The sequence below is a fragment of the Somniosus microcephalus genome, chromosome 7, assembly GCF_052327205.1.
Source record: "Somniosus microcephalus isolate GS21.2 chromosome 7, FLI_Smic_1.0, whole genome shotgun sequence".
NCBI lineage: Eukaryota > Metazoa > Chordata > Chondrichthyes > Squaliformes > Somniosidae > Somniosus > Somniosus microcephalus.
Window position 1 is genome coordinate 151,352,588 of NC_140993.1, and position 12,125 is coordinate 151,364,712.

At 46.7% G+C, this 12,125-nt stretch overlaps 1 protein-coding gene across 5 annotated transcripts in view; it reads left to right on the forward strand.

Annotated features, from left to right (window-relative positions):
* Window positions 1–12,125, forward strand: part of cspp1a (centrosome and spindle pole associated protein 1a) — a 284,247-nt gene that overhangs the window by 39,601 nt on the left and 232,521 nt on the right. The gene's annotated exons all lie outside the window — the stretch shown is intronic.

A 12,125-nucleotide genomic window follows, 5' to 3' on the forward strand; every position in this document is an offset into this window, starting at 1 on the left:
TAGAACCTCAGTGCTTTATTTGCACTTTTATGGCTTTTTGAACCTGCATGGCTACTTTTAATGATTTGTGAATCTATACCCCTAGATCCCTTTGCACCTCTACTCCATTTAGACTCTTATTTTCGAAGTAGTAGGTAGCCTCCTTATTCCTCCTACCAAAATACACCACCTCACATCTATATTGAAATTCATTTGTTATTTACATGCTCATTCTGCAAGCTTGTTTACAGTAGAATTAATTAAAAGCTTTTACAAACTTGTACAAACTCTATTTATAAAAAAAAAAAAAAATTACTTGTCAGAAATGACTAGGATATAAAATAACTGCATAATAATGCACTAACACTTCAGAAACGCCACTCAGTTACACAGTTGTGCATCGATGAACAATCCAAAAGCACAAGGTGAGCTGAAAGAGGCATATCCATCCAATTTGTATTCATTTTAAAGTTTTCAACGTATTAGCTCATCCCTCATGTCACTAGCAATGGCTGCACAAGCAGCAGGAGCAGCGGCTTTCCTATAGCGCTGACGGCTGGATGACCACATAAGTAATTAGAATATTATTCACAATGCAACCAGACACTCAACAAATAAAGTGCTGTAGTTCTTTCATTTACAGTATTAAAAAGAATTGAACAAAAACGGGTATGTTCAACTTCAATCACTTCCATTAATAAACGTTGTCTTCTTGAACCAGCACCCCCCCCCCCCCCCCCATACGTAACATGTTAGAAATGCAGCACTTATTCACGAGTGCAGAAAAATGCATACACAATTTGTGTCACCGAATTAAAAACAACAAGCGGGAAAAGCTATGATTTAACAGAAATAAACATTGGTTCTTCTGTCCAGGAAGGAACCAATCAGACTGACTTGGAAATTGTAAAGTCTGTGGGTTGTTTAGTTAATTAATACACAGACTCCGAGAGTAACTTAAAACAGGACTTTACTATTCGAAGGTCAGGGCGAATCTGCCCAATACTTCCTGACACAGCACTTATATACCGGTGTGGTCACCGTCGGTATTACAGTATACAGAAGCCAACAAAGTAGTGCAACACCTAAAGTAGTTCTCTTAAAGGTGGACGGTTACATACAATAGTTCTCTTAAAGGTAGACGGGTACATACACTACAATCCTCCCTTTTTAGCTTACAACATACTGATTCCCCATTAAACATACATTATAACATATATACAACTTTATGCAAGACAGTTCACAGATTCAGTCTCTCTGGAGGTTTCCGGACTCTGTCCGGATAACACCTCGGTGGTGACGTAACTTCCGGCGGGGTAGTAGGTGCTTCTGGCAAGGTCGATTCGGCTTGAAGGACAGTGTCAGGTTCATCTGATTCCAGTATTACCAGATCGGAGGTAGGTGTTCTGGGTATCTCTGTCTCAACATTAACCGTGTAAGGTGGTGGAGTAGGTTGGCCATTTGTGGCTGACCCTATGATCTGGTCAACATGGCGCCTTATTATACTGTCCCCAATGTCCACCGTATACATCAACGGCCCTAGCCTTTTTCAGATAGTTCCAGGCTGCCATTTCTCGGTACGGTAGTCCCGGGCCAAAACTTGTTGACCTATCTGAAAAGATCTAGTTGGCCTTTCATTCATGCCCTGGAATTGCCGGTGCTCTACGTCCCTTCTGACGTTTGGCTTAAGCAAATCCAGCCGGCATCTTAGTCGTCTATTAAAAAACATCATGGCGGGAGTTTGATTTGTGACCGCATGTGTTGCATTCCTGTACGCCAACGAGAAGCTATCCACCTTCTGTTGTAAGTTAATGGCTTCATTACCCATGGCCTTTATGGCCTTCTTGAAGGTCTGGACAAACCTTTCAGCCAATCCATTGGAGGCGGGATGGTATGGGGCTGACGTGTAGTGCTTAACCCCATTGCTCTTTAAGAATTTCTTGAATTCTTCGGACACAAATTGCAGTCCATTATCAGAACAGATCTGTTCCGGCAGCCCATTCCTAGCAAACATGGTCCTTAACACTGTGATGGTTTTTTCCGTGGTGGTGGTGGACATCTTTATTACCTCCGGCCACTTGGAGTGTGCATCCACCGCTATTAGAAACATTGAGTCCATAAATGGACCAGCAAAGTCGATGTGTACCCTTTGCCAAGGAGATGAGGGCCACTCCCATGGATGCAGAGGAGCCTGTGGTGGCGCGTTTTGGACCTTCTGGCATCCTAGACAGCTCTTAGTGATTTCTTCGATGTCCCCATCAATGCCTGGCCACCACACAAACGCTCTTGCTAGGTTCTTCATTTTCACTCCACCCAGATGTCCCTCGTGCAGCTCCTTTAACACCTTCTGTTGAAGTTTGGGTGGAATCACCACTCTAGATCCACACATCAGGGTTCCTCGACACACTGACAGCTGTTCTTTTCTCTGCGAAAATGCTGGCAGCGTTGGTTCGCCCTGTGCTGGCCATCCCTCCACCGTTAAATCATAGACTCGTGAGAGAGTCAGGTCATTTCTTGTTTCGTTTTCGATCATCGAATTTGTTACTGGTAGACATTCCACTATGGATGAGTGGAACATCTCTACCGGGTCCACTGTAGTCGCTTCTTCTACTATCGGCAATGGCAAGCGCGATAACCCATCAGCATTTCCATGCTGTTTGGACCTTTTGTATTCGATGTCATATTGGTGTGCCCCAAGTAACACGGACCACCTCTGTAACCTTTGCGCTGTCATGGTGGAAACGGCCTTGTTAGGGTTGAATATGGACACCAACGGCTGGTGGTCTGTCAGTAATGTGAACTTCTTGCCCTGCAGATAATGATTGAATTTCCTTACGCCCCACACAAGGCTGAGGGCCTCCCTATCTATTTGAGCATAATTTCGCTCCGCGGAGGTCAATGATCGGGACGCGAATGCCACTGACCTTTCCGAGCCATTTGGTAACTTGTGTGAAAGTACTGCTCCAATTCCATAGGGGGAAGCATCACAAGCTAGACGAAGAGGTAACGTTGGGTTGAAATGAGCCAACACTTCTTCAGAGGTAATCAACGCCTTGCTTCTGCGAAAGGCCTTTTTTACATTCCTCACTCCACTTCCATGGTACTTCTTTCCGCAACAGCGCATTCAGCGGATGCAGCACCGTGGATAGATTCGGCAGAAACTTGTGATAATAATTAATCAACCCCAAGAATGATCTTAACTGTGATACGTTTTCCGGAGCGGGGGCCTTCACGACAGCTTCTATCTTGTCAGGTGACTTGTGCAGCCCCTCTCGGTCAATGACATGACCGCAGTACGAGATCCGTTTTTGGAAGAACTCACATTTCTTGCGATTAACTCGAAGGCCATATTCCTTCAACCTAGTGAGCACCAGTTTCAAATTTGTGAGGTGTTCTTCCTCGTCTTCTCCCGTAATCAGGATATCGTCTAAGTAACACTGCGTGCTTGGAATTCCTTGTAATACCTGCTCCATGGCCCTCTGCCAAATTGCTGGAGCCGAAGCTACCCCAAAAACCAGTCTATTATAACGATACAAGCCTCTGTGTGTGTTGATGGTGAGGTACTGACGCGACTCTTCCTCGACTTCCATTTGTAAGTATGCCTGTGCCGGGTCTATCTTGGTGAAGTGTTTCCCTCCAGCCAACGAAGCAAAGATATCTTCAATCCGCGGAAGCGGGTATTGTACCGTGTGAAGCACCGGATTCACTGTGATCTTGAAGTCTCCGCAGATGCGGACCTTCCCCGGTCCCCCTGGCTTGTTACTTGGTGAAGACTTCATGACGGGAACAATGGGCGTGGCCCACTCACTCCAGTCCACTTTTGACAGTGCCCCTGATCGTTCAAGTTCTTCCAGTTCTGCCTCCACAGCAGGTCGTATCGCGTAAGGTACCGATCTGGCTTTGAAAAATTTTGGGCTTGCATGTTCTGCAATCTTAACCTTTGCTTTAATTCCTCGCAGTGTTCCCAGTCCTTGCTGGAATACCTCTTTAGCTTCGTCTAATATTCTGGACAACCGTTCAGGTTTGACATCTTCCTTTCCGGAATCTACCGTCATGGTGTTTAGTGAATGCCAGTCTATCTTTATTTTCCTGATCCACTCCCGTCCCAGAAGTGGTGGACCTCCCTCAGGCAACACATACAGGTCCATCCTTTGGTGCTCTTTGTCCTTGTATCTCACCTTGACTTCTATCTTTCCGATGGGGTATACTTTGTGCCCCGTGTATGTCTTCAATACTAGTTCCGTATCCCGTAGGGGAATATGCTTGAATAACTTTTTATAATCATGCTTATTCATGACCGTCAACGCCGATCCGGTGTCCACTTCCATTTTCACTTGGACTTTTGCAATCTGTAGTGTGATCCAGATAGCTTGTCGGTCAGCTTCATTACTCACATTGTGAATTCTCAGACTATCCAGTTCCTTGCAGTTGGAGTGAGTCCGAATTCTGTTCTTCCGGACTCTTCCTAGTCACCTCATGTACCTTTCTGTACCTCTTTTGTGGTGACTCATTATTGTTGGTCTTCTTTCCTGACCGGCATACCTTAGCTATGTGACCGAGCTTGCCACATTTCCTACATTCCTGGTTTTTAAACCAGCATTGGTTCTGGTCGTGTGTTGTCTTCCCACAACGATAGCATTTCGTTGTACCCGAAGTAATTTGCTGCACCCTGAGTGCCGCTGCCTTTAGCTGCATTTCCGCCGTTCCTTTCGCTGCGGCTTCGTTCGATGCAGCAATAAGGACAGCCTTCTCAAGTGTAAGATCGTTCTCTTCGAGCAGTCGTTTTTGTGTTTCTTCCTTCGACATTCCGCACACGAATTTGTCTCGCAACGCCTCTGTCAGATTCCCTCCAAACTGGCAGTGTTTCGCTAGTCTACGCAGTTCGACCAAGTATTCTGCGTTGCTTTCGTCTTTCCTTTGCGTTCTCGCATAGAATTTGAATCGTTCCGCCAACATCAACGGTGTGGGGTTCAAGTGATCCTTCAGAACAGTCACAATATCATCGAAAGTCTGATCCGCCGGTTTAGCTGGTGCTAGTAGATGCTTCAAGAGCTCGTATGTCTTCGCGCCCATCGAGTTTAGCAAGGTTATAGCTTTGTCATCTTCTTCTATTTTATTGGCCTCACAATAGATCTCAATGCGTTCCACATACGTGGCCCAGTCTTCTACCTCGGAATTAAAATCGTTGATGTTACCACGCTTGGGCATCTTCCTCTCTTCCTGATAACACCACGAATTATTTCTTTAAATTTTTTTTTTTTTCCAAGATGGCGGTTCCCGCGAAAATGGCGGTTTCCCGCGCTTATCTTCTCTCCCCGCCCACTTCAATGGCAGTTCCCCGCTTCTGTCTTCTTCTCCGCCTAATGGCGGCTTCCCGCGTTTCTTCCCCTGGCGGGAGGGGTACACTTTCCCCACGGGCGACGGCCGCTGGCTTTCAGGTTCACAGCCTGCGCGTCGGCTTCAGTGCTTTCCCTTTTCTCGGCAGGGCAACCGGCGCTGGGTACACCCCGTTGACGGCGAACAGTTTCAGCCGCTGGGCTGGCTCTCGCGCAGTCTCCCTTGCTCGGGCTCTGTCTCTCTCCTGCTCGCTCGGCTCTACCGGCGCTGGGTACACCCCGTTGACGGCGAACAGTTTCAGCCGCTGGGCTGGCTCTCGCTCAGTTCCCCTTGCTCGGGCTCTGTCTCTCTCCCGCTCGCTCGGCTCTCAATCGCGCCTCCCAGCCCTCGCAGTCCGGTGCTTCCCTCCCCGGCTGCGGCTGAGTTTTTATATCTTCCCGCGCCTACGCTCCCGGTCGCAGCGCTTCGTGGCTTCGGTCGCTGCCCGGCCTTTTTCGCCGCTCGCGGCCTAGCTGTCTCACGACGCCGTTGCGTCCCCAGCCTGTCTGTACCGCGGCTTCCTTGCTCCACGCTGCCCCAGTCTCAGCGCCTCTGGGCCCGACTTCTGTCCGGCTCCTTTCCCCCTCGACCGTGGTTGAGTGCACCGCCCTTATCCTCCGGTTATTCTTTTTACTTTTCCCTTACTCACAGTCACCGTGGCCGCCTTGCTTCTCGTGCTGATCGGCTCACTCCTCACCGTGGCAGAAGGGACAGTCAGTGCCTGTTGTTGATGGAAGTCTTTGTCTCTGAATTCTTCCTCCTTTCCAGCTCTGCAGACTCGAGTTTTCTCCCAGCAGAATGATGAGGGCGGTTGCCTCTTCTCGACGCTCGTTAACTGCTTCGGAATTATTGTTGCCGCAGGATACGATCGGACTCGTCGCCACTGTAAAGTCTGTGGGTTGTTTAGTTAATTAATACACAGACTCCGAGAGTAACTTAAAACAGGACTTTACTATTCGAAGGTCAGGGCGAATCTGCCCAATACTTCCTGACACAGCACTTATATACCGGTGTGGTCACTGTCGGTATTACAGTATACAGAAGCCAACAAAGTAGTGCAACACCTAAAGTAGTTCTCTTAAAGGTGGACGGTTACATACAATAGTTCTCTTAAAGGTAGACGGGTACATACACTACAGAAATGTTTACTAGTATGGTGATGTAAAGATGTTAATTTACAAATTTCACTTCTGATGTTTTGCCCTCAAACATTCTTCACAATATTAATCCCTGCTCTTAAAAGTAAGGAAGTCTTGCTACGATTGTATAGGCTTTGGTGAGACCACATCTGGAGTACTGTGCACAGTTTTGGTCTCCTTATCTGAGGAAGGATATACTTGCCTCAAAGGCATTACAACAAAGGTTCACTAGATTGATCCCTGGGATGAGAGGGTTGTCCTATGAGGAGAGATTGAGTAGATTGGGCCTATACTCTCTGGAGTTTAGAAGAATGAGGTGATCTTATTAAAACATACAAGATTCTGAGGGGGATTGACCGGGTAGATGTTGAGAGGTTGTTTCCCTTGGCTGGAGAGTCTAGAACTAGGGGGTATAATCTCAGGATAAGGGGTCGGCCATTTAGTACAGAGATGAGGAATTTCTTCACTTAAGAGGGTTGTGAATCTTTGGAATTCACTACCTCAGAGGGCTGTGGATGATCAGTTGTTGGGTATATTCAAGGCTGAGATAGATTTTTGGATCTTAGATCCCATGCCTGGACCCTCTGACTAATGGCTTGTTTGGCTGGTTAATGCAGCCATACTGGCTGCTTTGCATAAACCAGGCTGAGAATGAGGTAACTCCGGACATCAGGGGCCATTTTTGGGGCAGATGGAAGCGCTGTCTCAAACAAGTCCCCACAGAAACTACCAACATGGGCTGAGACCTGTTGGATCCATGTCCTGATATAATTTTTGGCGCCTCCAAAGGACTTCCAGGGGACTTACCAGTGTGGCCAATAGCCCTGCAGATGATGCTTCTTTAACTTAACACTACGCTTGTTACTGGCCAGGATTGCGTGCAGAGGTACTTACTGACTTGCCTTTCTTTTGACTGTCTAATAACCCACTCGGGCCGCACTCTCACTCCCGTGGCACACTGAAGCTTCGCACTGGCGACGCTGACTGGAGGCGGCATTTGCGCAGTTACCGCCCCGCCCTGACAGCTGTCTGATTGGCAAGCCAGTGTGATTGGCAGGCCAGACCAGCCATTGACGTGCGTCAGGAACGTCCCACCTTCTCTTTCCACTGATTGACCGGGGAACCCTGATTGAGAGAGCCTGCAAACGCACATCAGTGACTGGACAGGCCTGCCAATCATACGGCTGCCTGTGAGGTGTGGTTACCGCGCAGCTGTCTGCCTCGAGTCAGCATCCCCGGCGCGAAGCTTCAGTGTGCCGTGGGAGCGCGAGTGCGTGGCCCGCTTATTTAACTGCGTGGCCTAATCGAGTGCTGCATGGCTGCGCACGCATGCAGCTTGGCGGGGGGGGGGGGGAAGAGTGGCAGGGTAGATAAGGGCGAGCCAGTGGATGTAGTGTATTTGGATTTTCAAAAAGCATTCAATAAGGTGCCACACGAGATTATTGCACAAAATTATGGCTCATGGAATTGGGGTAATATATTGGCATGGATTAAGGATTGGTTAGCGGACAGAGCAGAGAGTAGGAATAAATGGTTAATTTTTGAGTTGGCAGGCTGTAACTAAAGGAGTACCGCAAGGATCAGTGCTTGGGCCTCAGCTATTTACAATCTATATCAATGACTTTAGATGAAGGGACTGAGTGTAATGTATCCAAGTTTGTTGACGATACAAAGTTAGGTGGGAAAGTAAGCTGTGAGGAGGATGCAAAGAGGCTGCAAAGGGACAGATTAAGTGAGTGGGCAATAACATGGCAAACAGAATACAGGAAACTTTTTTTTATCCGGCACCGACGGGACCGACGTGGTGCCGGTTCATCAAAAATTCCAGATGACCGAGAGCTATAGTAAAAGATACGGAGAGCTGAGAGCTCCGTATAAAGCAACAAACCCTGTTGCTTAGCAACAGGTGCAGAACAATGGCCACAAGTTCCAAGCGTCTCTGTAGCTTAGCAACAGCTGCAGCCACACCCAATTGCGCAGCAACAGATCGAGGAAGGCAAGTAATATGAAGTAAAACTTAGCTGAACCTACTCCTGAATTTTGCCGGTTAACCGAGATTTCCGGTTATTTAGGTGCCGGTAAATCGAAAGTTTCCTGTATAATGGCCCATAAATTCGGGTCGGGGGCTTCCCGCGGGTGTAAGCCCCCAACCTGCACTTACCTTGCGCGCCGGCCGTTGAGCTGTGGGCCCCTGTGGAATTCTGATCTGGGGCCTGGTCCAGCTGCTGGCGCGCAGTGCTTGCGTATCCCGGGGTGCAGTTAGTTCGATGCGTCCCCTGGGATCACGTGGGCCATGGGGAGCCAATCGGAGCAGGGAATGCTCCATTCATAAGATTGACAGGAAGACCTGTCAAAAGTTATAAATACTACGGCCCCAAAACAGCACTAAATCTTCAAATAAATTTTTTTTAAATCACATTTTTAAAATAAACTATAAATTAAATGAAATAACTTATATAAACAATAATTTAAATTTTTGAAAAAAATAATTTTATTTTCTAATGGGGCTAAAAATAAACTTACCTTGCTTTTAAAGTATTTAAAAATAATAAACCTGTGGAAATTTTTTTTTTAATTTTAATTAATTCACCACTTACCTTACGCCTGCTTTTTACATGTCTAACTCCTGGAGACTTACCCTCCTGGGAAAACCTGCAAAAAAAAAAAAAAAACAAAGTTCAATGCGCACGCGCAGCCTCTCCTGTGCACGCGTTCGACCTCTGAACCTCTTCATTCAGGGGAACGGAAGTGCCGGTTTTCCGCGCATGTGCAGTGCATGCAGGAAACCGGCACTTCCATTGGGCTTACGGGTGAGTACCCCGTGCGTACTCACCCGTGGAGACCCGAATTTCTGGGCCAATGTTAGGAAATGTGAAGTTATCCACTTTGGTAGGAAAAATAGAAACGCAGAATATTTTTTAAATGGTAAGCTCCTGGGAAATGTTGGTATTCAGAGGGACCTGGGTGTCCTTGTACACAACTCACAGAAAGATGACATGGAGGTACAGCAAGCAATTCGGAAAAGCAAATGGTATGTTGGCCTTTATTACAAAGGGATTGGAGTATAAGAGTAAAGAATTCTTACTTACAACTATATAGGAGGACCTTGCTGAGACCGCACCTGGAGTATTGTGTACAGTTTTGGTCTCCTTACCTAAGGAAGGATATACTTGCCTTAGAAGGAGTGCAACAAAGGTTCACCAGACTGATTCCTGGGATGAGGGAATTGTCCTATGAGGAGAGATTGAGTAGACTAGCCTTATATTCCCTAAAGTTTAGAAGAATGAGAGGTGATCTCATTGAAACATATAAAATTCTCAAAGGGCCTGACCAGGTAGATGCTGGGTGGTTGTTTCCCCTGGCTGGGGAGTCCAGAACTAGCGGTCACAGTCTCAGAATAAGGGGTCAGCCATTTAGGACTGAGATGAGGAGACATTTCTTCACTCGAAGGGTTGTGAATCTTTGGAATTCTCTGCCCCAGAGAGCTGTGGATGCTCAATTGTTGAGTATATTCAAGACAGAGATTGATAGATTCTTGGATACTCAGGGAATCAAGGGATATGGGGATAGTGTGGTAAGGTGGAGTTGAGGTAGAAGATTGGCCATGATCATATTGAATGGCGGAGCAGGCTTGAAGGGCCAAATGGCCTACTCCTGCTCCTATTTCTTATGTTCTTATGAATGTTAGGTTACCCACTGTAGGTATTTTTTTTTACACCTCTGCTTTTCCTCCATCCTCTCTTGAAGGTATAGACCCATGCTGGATTATGATTCCATGGATCTCCATCAACTTGCACAAGTGACCATTTTCATGTGTGATTGAATGTAATAATAATCAACTTTATTGTCATTGTTAGTGCACAAGTGCAGTACAACGAAATGTAGGCTTGCGGCTCCCGAGAGTGTACATTTAGATTAAGACATTTAACATTCAACATTCATTTGGCTTGTAATACATAAACATAACCATAATAAAGTGCATTGGCAGATGTGCAGGCTTTAAGAGTTTATTTGTGGAGTTCAGTAGGATGACAGCCCTGGGAAAGAAGCTGTTCCTAAATCTGGTCGTTTGGGTGCGAATGCATCTGTAGCATCTCCCAGATGGCAGGGGGGCGAACAGACTGTGGCTGGGGTGGGTAGGGTCTTTGATGATGGTCAGTGACCTCCGTAAACAGCGTTTCTAGTAGATGTTCTCTATGGTCGGTAGCTGGGTGCCGGTAATGCGTTGGGCAGTTTTGACTACCCGCTGCAGGGCTTTCCGATCATAGGAGCTACAGCTGCCATACCATACTGTGATACAGTTCGTCAGGATGCTCTCTATTGTGCAGCGGTAAAAGTTAGAGAGGATCAGGGGTGACAGGTTACATCCCTTCAGCCTCCTTAGGAAATATAGGTGCTGCTGGGCCTTCTTCACCAGAGAGGAGGTATTGAGGGACCAGGAGAGGTCTTCCGTGATGTGGACTCCAAGGAACTTAAAGCTGTCCACCCTTTCCACCACAGCCCCATGGATGTGGATGGGGGTGTGACTTCCGCCTTTAGACTTCCTGAAGTCCACAATGATTTCCTTGGTTTTCTTGATGCTAAGGGCCAGGTTGTTATCGGCGCACCACTTCACGAGATGCTGGACCTCCTCCCTGTAGGCTGACTCATCGTTGTTGGTGATCTGGCTTACCACCGTGGTATCATCCGCAAACTTGATGATGGTGTTGGAACCATGAACAGCCACACAATCGTGGGTGAAGAGGGAGTAGAGGAGGGGGCTCAGCACACAACCTTGTGGGGGCCCCCGTGTTCAGGGTCGGTGGGGGGGGGGGGGGGGAAGGTGTGGTTGACAGGCTATTGCGGAATGTGTCACAGTCAAGCCTAATCCTGTCCTCACTCAACATCCAAACAAAGGCTCTTTCCACCTGGGATCACTAGATATCAGAGAATCCTAGCTAATTTTTTTTTTTTTAATTCCTCTGTAGGGGACACTAAGGCCAATTCTAGCACCCTAACCGCGCCTTCGCTGAGATCAACTAACTCAGCACAGACCAGGGATTGAACCTGAAGCTTTCCTGATTTGTATGGCTCAGTATGCATTGGGTAGGGCATTTATCAGGGGAGCCTGCTGTCAGTTTTCATGTAAGTGCATTACTTCTGCTGCAGGGCAGCTCCAAACCAGAAAAAAAATCCTGCTTTTTTTAACACTCTTGTGAAGCGCTATGGGACGTTTTACTACGTTAAAGGCGCTATAAGTTGTTTGTTGCCTGCCTGTACAGTGGGTTTAACCCTATACTGCATATGCTGCTTTCTTTTTCTGTTGAGAAAAAATTGAGTGAATCAAAAAAAATGTGTAATACCTGTAGTGGTCTGGTAATTTTAACCCTCCACAGTATTTGAGCATAGAGAGTAACTACTGATACCAGTTCAATTCATGACAAGTAAACAGATTACTACAATAGAGCAAGTATGCAATCCTTTGTGTTCAGTGTATTCAAAAACATTAAATTACAGTGAAGTTTTCCCTTGTATTAATAAGTATATGCATTTATATTGTGCCTTAACACATTGAAACATTTCAAAGCTATTTACAAAATGAATTATTTTTCGAAGTGCATTGACTATTATGCAGGCAATAGTGGCAACCAA